This window comes from Macrobrachium nipponense, chromosome 10 (assembly GCF_015104395.2).
Source record: "Macrobrachium nipponense isolate FS-2020 chromosome 10, ASM1510439v2, whole genome shotgun sequence".
Lineage (NCBI taxonomy): Eukaryota > Metazoa > Arthropoda > Malacostraca > Decapoda > Palaemonidae > Macrobrachium > Macrobrachium nipponense.
The window spans coordinates 23,842,064-23,852,047 of record NC_087204.1 but is presented as its reverse complement, the minus strand read 5'-3'; positions in this window follow the sequence as shown (position 1 = coordinate 23,852,047).

Genomic DNA, 9,984 nt, shown 5'->3' with positions numbered 1-9,984 from the left:
AAGCCGACCTCTCAGGAAACCCTTTTCGAGGGGCATCTACCTCTAGATCCTCTTCGTTCAGAGGTCGGAAACCAAATAGAAGAGGGAGGACTTTTACGAAGTCAATCAAACCTCCCAAGTAAGACTCAAGTCCTTCAGACAACTGTAGGCGCCAGGCTTTTACAGTTTGCAGAAGTCTGGGCCCAGAAAGACGCAGATGCCTGGACCCTGTCAATTTTGAGGAAGGGCTATCTAATCCCGTTCTCTTCGAGGTGCCTCCCTTGACCGAATACCCCGAGGGAGTTGACGGCCAGATACAGGGACCCCATCATGAATCAAAGCCCTCCGACTAGCGGTAGATCAGATGCTGGAAAAGGAGGCGATCGAACTAGTGGCAGATCATCTTTCGGCAGGCTTTTACAACCGCCTGTTCCTAGTTCCGAAATCCTCAGGGGGATGGAGACCGGTGTTGGATGTAAGCGCCCTGAACTTCTTCGTCGAAAAGAAGAAGTTCACGATGGAGACCACTGCCTCGGTGTTAGCAGCACTCCGTCCAGGGGACTGGATGGTGTCCTTGGACTTACAGGACGCTTACTTCCACGTACCAATCCATCCTTCCTCGAGGAAGTTTCTAAGATTCATGATGGGGGGAAGAATCTTCCAATTCAGGGCCCCCCCTGTGTTTTGGCCTCTCCACGGCCCCCCAAGTCTTTACGGCCATCATGAGGAATGTGGCACAATGGCTTCACCTAGAAGGGGTGAGGATTTCGCTCTATCTCGACGATTGGCTTATAACGGGCCAATTCCAGAGATCGTTGTCTGAAGGGACTTGAAGAAAACCCTGGATTTGACTTATTCCTTAGGACTTCTGGTCAATCTGCAGAAGTCAAGTCTGATTCCCGCTCAAGAGTGCGTTTATCTGGGATCCAGATGAACTCTCTGAGTTTTCGGGCTTTTCCGTCTCAGGAGAGGATAGCCCGGGGACTCTCGAAAAAAGTAACAACCTTCTTAGGGAAAGAAGTATGCACAGTGAGGGAGTGATGAGTCTGCTGGGGACGCTCTCCTCACTGGAGCAATTTGTTTCCCTAGGAAGGTTGCACCTGAGACCGCTCCAATTCTTTCTTCATCGGAATTGGAGTCGTCCTTCTCAGGATTTGAAGTTCTCCCTGTCAATTACTCTTCAAATCAAGAAGGAGTTAGCATGGTGGGCGGATCCCGACAAGTTTCTCGCAGGGACTGCCGCTTCAATCCCAGAACCCCAGCCTGGTGTTGTTCTCCGATGCGTCGGAAACAGGTTGGGGGGCGACTCTGGCGGAACCAAGGAGGTGTCAGGAACCTGGATGGGGGACCAGTCTTCCTGGCACATCAACAGGAAAGAACTAATAGCCGTGTGGCTTGCTCTGAAGGAGTTCGAGTCAGATGTGACAGGAGCAGTTGTGCAAATAAACTCGGACAACACCACGGCTCTGGCATACATCAGGAAACAGGGGGGGACGCATTCCTTCTCTCTGTACGAAACAGCAAGAGATCTTCTTCTGTGGACAGAAGAAAGGGGGATAAAACTTCTCACCAGATTCGTACAGGGAGAAAGGAATGTGAGGGCAGATCTCCTCAGCAGGAAAGATCAGGTCCTTCCCACAGAGTGGGACTCTGCACCAAGATGTTTGCCAGAGCCTTTGGAAGTTGTGGGGCAGGCCTCTCTTAGACCTGTTTGCAACTTCAAAGAACAAAAGACTGGATCTGTATTGCTCGCCCATCTCGGATCCAGGAGCAATAGGGATAGACGCTCTCCTACTCGATTGGAAAGGACTCGATGTATACGCGTTTCCCCCCTTCAGATTCTGGGTTGACTTTAAAAAAAGTTCGCAGAGTCAGATTCCGCGAGGATGACTTTGATAGCTCCCTTTTGGCCAGCACAAGATTGGTTCACAGAGGTGCTGGAATGGCTAGTGGATTTTCCAAGATCGCTTCCTCTAAGGAGCGATCTACTCAGACAGCCCCACTTCGACAGGTACCACAAAAACCTCCCCGCTCTCAGTCTGACTGGCTTCAGACTGTCCAGAAACTGGTCAGAGCGAAAGGCTTTTCGTCAGCAGCTGCTAAGGCAATCGCTAGAGCGAGGAGGTCTTCCACCTTACGAGTGTACCAATCGAAGTGGGATGTCTTCAGAAGATGGTGCAAGAGGAATAACGTTTCCTCTTCCAGTACCTCTGTGAATCAAATTGCAGACTTCTTTTTATTCTTAAGACAAGAATGTGGCTTAGTCGTTTCGACGATTAAAGGCTATCGAGTATGTTGGCGAATGTCTTCAGGCACAGGGGCCTCAACTTATCGGAAGATAAGGACCTACAGGACCTTATTAGGATCTTTTAATACAACGAAAAATGCAGTATCCTAAGACCACCTAGCTGGGAATTTGGATGTAGTCCTTCAATTCCTTGGGTCCTCTGGGTTGAACCCCCTAATTCAGCCTCATTCAGAGACCTTACCAGGAAGACTCTGTTTTTGATGGCTCTAGCTTCCGCCAGAAGAGTGAGTGAGCTTCAGGCGATTGATGGTAATGTGGGTTTTAAGGAGGACTCTCTCATTTGCTCTTTCCTTCCTGGTTTTCTTGCAAAGAATGAGAACCCATCAAGTCCATGGCCAAGAACTTCGAGATTCGTGGGTTATCTTCTTTGGTGGAGGAGAAGAACCCGAGAGAACTCTTTGCCCAGTGAGAATGGTGAATACTACCTTAGAAGAAAGAGCAACTGAAAGCCAACCGAGAGGTCCTGTGGTGTTCAGTAAAAGAGCCTACTCGTCCATTGTCGAAGAACGCATTGTCCTTCTTCTTGAGAAGCCTCATCAAAGAAGCACACGGATCCTGCAGAGAAGAACATCTTAGGCTTCTTAAAGTGAAAGCACACGAAGTAAGAGCCCATAGCAACTTCTCTTGCTTTCAAAACAAGAATATGTCCGTGCGAAATCTGATGGAGACAACATTCTGGAGATGTCAGTCAGTGTTCGCGAACCACTACTTACGTGATGTGAGAATCACTTACGAAAAATGCCTTCGCCTTGGGCCCGTACGTATCTGCGGATTCAGTGCTGGGGCAGGGAGCTGGAACTCATCCTGTTTAGTAGTATAAATTTTTCCCCCTTGTATTTGTTGTTGTTGGTTGCCTTAAGAGGATGCATGAAGGCATCTCTTTAGGTCGTAATACTAATCTTTAGTAGTTTGGTTAGGTGGTCTGATGAGTGTGGCTCCTTGCAAGTAGTAGTTGGTTTAGGACCTGTTAAGATAGGGACGAACTCCCTTTAAACAGGATCCGACTTGGATTCTACCACACAAAGGGATCACATATCCCAGTGGTAGATCCGAGAGTCTTTCAGCATCAGTCAGTCCTAGCTGTAGCTCTCCAGGCAACGCAGACTCAGAGACAATATCAATGAAGTCTTCTGCCTGAACAGGTAAGAACCAAGGTTATTTATATCCTACAACATCAGTTGTTTCTTATCTCTCCTTATTACTTTAGCTGTCTCTTACCCTCCACCAAGGGTGCCAATCAGCTAAGTATATATCTGGCAGGGAAGTTCATGTACAAAAATGATATTGTTAAACTACAATAAAGTTTTGTACATACTTACCTGGCAGATATATACGTCTAATGGCCCACCCAGCCTCCCCTCAGGAGACAGGTGAAAGAGAAAAAAAAAAAAAAAAAAAAAAAAAATCTGGCTGGAGAGATAGATTGGTTTCATACGCCCGCCACCCAGCGGCGGTAAGGAGACCACCTGACCTACCTGTCGCGTGTGCCGCGAGATTTGAAATTCTGTCGGAACGTCGGAGGACTATAGCTAAGTATATATCTGCCAGGTAAGTATGTACAAAACTTTATTGTAGTTTAACAATATCATACTTTCTATAATACTGTATATCTAATTTGTTTTATGAATTATAATAACTTTTATTAATTAAACTTGGGATTATGTAGCAATTTTTGAAAGAAATTTTCTTGACACTTATCCATTTGAGATTCCAATACCACATAGGCTGTCCACATCATTTGCAATAAAGTACAAGATACTGAGGAGTCATATCTGTGACATATACAAATACTGTATAAAGATATTCATTATAAATTGCATCACTCCATCATAACAAAACAAAAACATTTGAGTAACATCACTAGATGCTTGCTATATGCACTGAACATATGACATTACACTTTATGTATAAGTGTACTTTTTTATACAGTACTGTGTACTATGTGTTGCTCTCTTGTATTTTTATAACATTTTCATTTATTAGTTTTACTGAATTTAATTTATTTACAGAATTTTATAAATTATGTATATCAAGAGGGTAATTTTATACAATCAAGTCAGTTTATGGTTTTGCATTTGTTTCCTGGGAACTATAGACATTTTAGCTATTGACTAATGGCAACTTGCCATTTGGATTTATTTTTTTGTAACCCTCTTATTGAACAAAAAGCAATATAGTAATGTCAAACTATTCAGTTTTGAAATGACTAAACCGGTTTATTTTCATGGAAAATATTATTACACTGACCAGGTAAAGAAAATGATCTCAAAGTCCTTTTCAGGCCCCAGATTCCAACTTCAAGTCAAGAATTCCCCAGTATTTTTTTCTTTTTGCATTTTCTTCAATACACCATAAGTAGCAAAAAATAGTTTATTGCAATTTTGCATGGCGCAGAAAATTTGTATGCATTATGTCTTTAATTTTGCTAAATATGAGTTTATTTCAGACTAGTTTTGGTTATCAATCAGTGTTTTTAAACTCTTCATTTGAACTTTTTATTTGTGGTTTTCCCTTTTTGAGCATTCTGTTATTAAGTTTGGCAAATAGATTATGATAAAGTAGAACTATTCCAATTCAAGTTACTAATAAAATCAGGTTCTTATTATGGAAAGTAAATTCAGTAATCAACCTGAAAGCAAGTGAATCTGAAACGGAAAAAATTTGACAGTGGAATGAAATCTCATGGGGTTAATTGTATTTCATATACTAAGCAGTATATCCTTATTACTAATGATACAACTAACAGTTTCAGTGTTAATCCAGTATTGAAGTTTTATCTTCTTAGAAGAGGTATAAAGTTTCGTAGTGGACTTAGTACTGTACTGTATTTAGAGGGTCACTTCAGTGTGTTAGTAGTATATATTTCTGTTTGCACATAAATGTCCACACAGGGCCGGTTTTAAGCTATTTGACCAACTTGATTTAAGCTATTTGACCAATTTGATCAAATTGAGCCCCGTGCCAGAAATACAGTGTCAATCTTTTTTTTTTTTTTAGTTTCAAGTTTGTATTCTAAGACAAATAAACCACTACCAAAAGTATGAAGCATGAGGAAGTATTATTCCTCACATTATTGTGAATACTATATTAACATAAGATTATCACTTGGAAAATAATTTTTATATTAGACATAATAAAAACATACATCTATTTTCATTTTTATAATTGGACCCCGCAGTTCCAAGCACCGGCCCTGGGTCCATGTAGAATCACAAGATATTGCATTATGATGTCTTGGAAATCTAAAGGCATTAGGTTTTGTAGAGTGTGTGCAAAGTGTAATGCTTTAGGTGTATAGTACAACGAACACATTGCAGTTATTTCTAGCAGACAAATGGGTAATTTTTTTTAATGCCAGTTTATTTAAGCCTGAATGATCACTTTCATCATTGTCCTTTACTGCTGTTGGTTATATAGTTTAGAATTTTCATTATTTTCATAAGTTCATGTATCATGCTTCTTTGTCATATTTTGTTATATTTTTTAATTGCAACTTAAACTATACTAAGGCAATACTATGTAGGTCAGCGGTAGTATGTACACTTGTGTTCCATAAATGTATGTCAGGTTACTGTAATACAGGAAATAAGTACTAAATGTTCTCAGTGATTTTGAGTGTTTAAAATTCTATCTTTTGAATGTATTATTTCTGTGTTCATTACCTTATACAAGGAATTTATAATTAAAGTTTTGTTAATCTTTAGAAAATTAATTACTTCTTTGAACTCTCTGAGGTAACTTAAAGAAGTGCAACCATGAGGAAATGGAAAAAATATTTTATTGGAGATTTAACAGGTATTCTGCCACCGCCAATGGTTATAAATTATCCCTGTCATCTGCTTCATTGCCAATCAGCATAATTTAGTGAAGACTCATACATGTTTGTAGTGATTTTTGTAAACAATTTTAGGAAGTGGAGTCACTGAATATATTATTTTGTAGTCATGATTTTACTGGAAATTTATTTTTTGCCTAAAGACTACTCTGAAATATTTTATTTAGAACTGAAGGTATAGTTGATCTTACATAGGAAATGTCAGCCTAGATGCGTAGTTGGTTCTACCAACTGAAGTGCAGACTGATCAAAGGATAGGTTTCAATAAAGTAAATTCCACATTCTTAGCTAAGAACACTTGAATTAAACATAGTGACATTTTAGCCTCTGATGAGTAAGGTTTAGCATAAGGGTGCTTCTTTTTATAGTTCTATGTCAGTGATTTTTTTGTCATTGCTTTTACACCAGTTTTTTGTTTTCATGGCTGATTTTGTTGTGAATATTTTTTTTACCTCTGTTTTTATTAACTGAGCTGTGCTAAACATTAATGTTTTAGAGTAGAGCTTGAAAAATTTGAATTTATACGGGAAAGTCTTTATCCAGTGAACCTTTATTATTGTGCTGCAACTGTGTTTAAAATTAACATAGGGTAGAAAACCCTTCACATAGGTAAAACATCCATTCTTAAGAAAATGTTGTTCTGAATGTATATTCTGCTGAACTGACTTGCATCTAAAAGGTACAATTAGTTATATAGTTGGATCAATCTTACATTTGCAATGGATGATTTCATGTTCATGTACAGGTAAAATACCTTTTTATATGTGTATAGGTGATATGCACTTGGATAGATTTCTTGCCATTTCAATACATCAAAGAGTTTACGCACTCAGATATGTTTTTGAGTTGCAGAATGTAAAATTTATTCCATTTTTTAAATCATTTATTTTGGAATAAAGTTTTCACAAATATTCAGGTCGTATATTTAACCTCACGATGTTATAATAATTTTTTGAAATCATTCATTAGTAATTTCTTTTTCATTATAAATCTTGCATTAGTAATATTTTTTAGATTTTATGTACTGAATTATGTAGAAGCTCAGGGCAGACTAAATGCTGCTGTTAATTTCCAGTTTATATAGACATTTCTTAAAGTTTTTACAGCAAGTAAAGTTATGGTAATCAGTTCCTCTCAAGGAAAAATTATAATGTGTCCGTCTGTAATTTTTACCCACTGTCAAGTTAATTATTACAATAATATAAAATCCAACCCTCCAAGCCTAAGTTCATTGATTCTCTCTCTCTCTCTGTAAAATCATATCCAGCATCTTGGACTGCATGCCTATAAATAAACCGCAGTACATACTACGTACTTTATAAGAGACAAGGAAACACGATTGATGATTTCACACTAAATATGAATTTGCAAAATATCCATGTTCAAAGTACAGAGTATACAAAACAAAACTGGAGGTAAACAATGAAAGGTAAGGTAATTTTCCATCCACTACTTATAAATTATCTGAAAATATATTTGCTATAAGGTAAATTCCTTTACGTACTTAGCACTTACAATGACTATATATAACGATTTCCTTGAAAAGACTGTATCTGAGAAGGACCAGGTTTCTTATATATGATTTCTGCAAATTGATTGGTCTAGTATGAGGACCTGAGTTACTGGCTCTTGGAATAACTCTTGTGCCCCATTAGATGTTGACCAAGTAACCAGCACTTTCAAACGTTGTAAAACTTGTTATGTGCCCTAGAGTCTTTTAACTCTTGATGAATTACAGTTATGCAATGCATCATTAGTATAATGTGCTGTATACTTTTAGTAGTGGGTGAATATCGATATCAAGAAAGGAATAAAATAAATGTGACTTAGCTCACACCTTGGATAGTGATTTCTATTTAATATAAGTTTGCCAGAATTGTAGAGCTATTAGTGCACCTTATATGGTGGACTATAGGCACTACTAAGGGTTGTTTGCAGCGAACCTTTAACCCATAGTTGCACCCACTTGTAGATTCCTACCCTACTTCCATTCTGCTTTCTTTGTTCAATCTTGCTGCTGAACCACTCCAACTTCCTCTTTTCACTTTCTAGAGCACTGAATGGCTGAAAGTCTCCCAGTAGTACTTGGCTTTAAAGCTGAATTTTAATAAATCAATAAGTTCGGAATTAGACTTTACACAGGTCATGGTCTTCTCAGATAGTGCTTGTAAATAATCAGATCTAATTTACTTAATTTTTCTTTTAACCAAAGCTTGAAATTAGCCATTTGTGTAAAACTTGGTTATTTAGCTGTGCCTATTAGATTATGATTAGTAGATATTTCTCTGGCAAAAGCTGTTCATCAATCAACTGTTTTTAGGTTGGGTGTTAAAGATGTGATAGCAGGTCCAGGACACTTCATTACTGTGGGTGCACTTATCAGGATATCACTTCTGTGATCTTCCCAATGCCTGTCAGGTCATCTAGGATGGTGATTCTGGTGTTAATGTTTACAATTCCTCACATTGTGAAGGTAAGGTATCGTAATTGTATTTGCAGTACCAACAGAATGCATTCAAGTATCCTCAGTAGGAATTTATATAATTCATATCTTCTATGGGAGATAATTATACATAAAGAGCACAGCTCTTTTCAGTCATCTAATTATATTTTTTCATTTTAATATAAGTAAAATGTAGGAGTTTTTTTTTTTAATATTTTAACAATATTTTTTGCAAACATTGACAAAACCTGTACTGACATTACATCACAAACATTTCACAATTGCCTAGTGCTTGAACGTTAAATTTTCACTTTAGACAAATTAGACTTGTCTGCTATAGTGTGTAAAACATTTTTTGAAAGAAAAATGGTGATGGTCTGAAATTCGTGTGACAATTATTGCATGTCAATAAAAACCATGCTAAAAAGAACATTTTTTTCCCCAGTGCATCGTTAAAGCTATTATACTGCACTACTACTGTTACAACTGTAACAGTAATGATGTCATTACCTAACTTCATCACATAAGTAAAGACTATTAGAGCTTGAGTTTTAAATCTTACACTCAGTCAATGACGATTGACTTTGGTGATAGAACTTTAGCCCTATTTGATTACTGCAATATGTTCATGAAACAAGAACTTACTTAGTCTTATAGATCACATTCTGAAATTCATAAATATTTGACAAACAGAGAATGGTGTTTATTATTGTCATTGTTTTTCGATATTTTATTAGAATAAATTGCCGAATTCCAGGCATGGCTTTCACAGGACTCATTCAAAGTTTCTGTATCAATAAGGTAGTACTATAATGTAAATATAACGGATAACAGAGCTATCAGGGCTGACACAGAGATTGAAAATTAGGTCATTGAATTGCAGAGATCTGAGATTGGTATTTAGGCTAAAGGTTCATTGGTATGATAAGAATTCTTTATGCTATTGTTGCAAAAGTCAATATGGAACTTGAGTGCTGTATGTATTCAAAGTATATCCATTTATAATGGTAATGTATGATTGCATGTATTACACAAGGTAAAAATATTAATTGCTCATGACTGGTTATCATGTATATTTTGAAAAAATTGTAGGCATGGTAAACTTATACATGCTCCAATTCTTAAACTAGTAGTATTTTACTTCAGAGCTCAGTTTGTAGAATAAAGACTGATGGATTATTTCACTCGTGGCTGTAGGCATTCATTTTCAACTAACTCACTTCTTATTATTCTTTTGATTCTGTTTGGAAGACAAATTATATCCATGTATTAGCAATTTTCATCTTTACAGGTCACGTTAAGCAGAAGGAAAACCGAGTAATAAAATGTTTGTGGATTTGGTTTCAAATACGTATCCCTGCATATTTAAGCAAAGTAATTGGTTACTGGCTCTCAAATGTGACTGTGCTGATATTATAA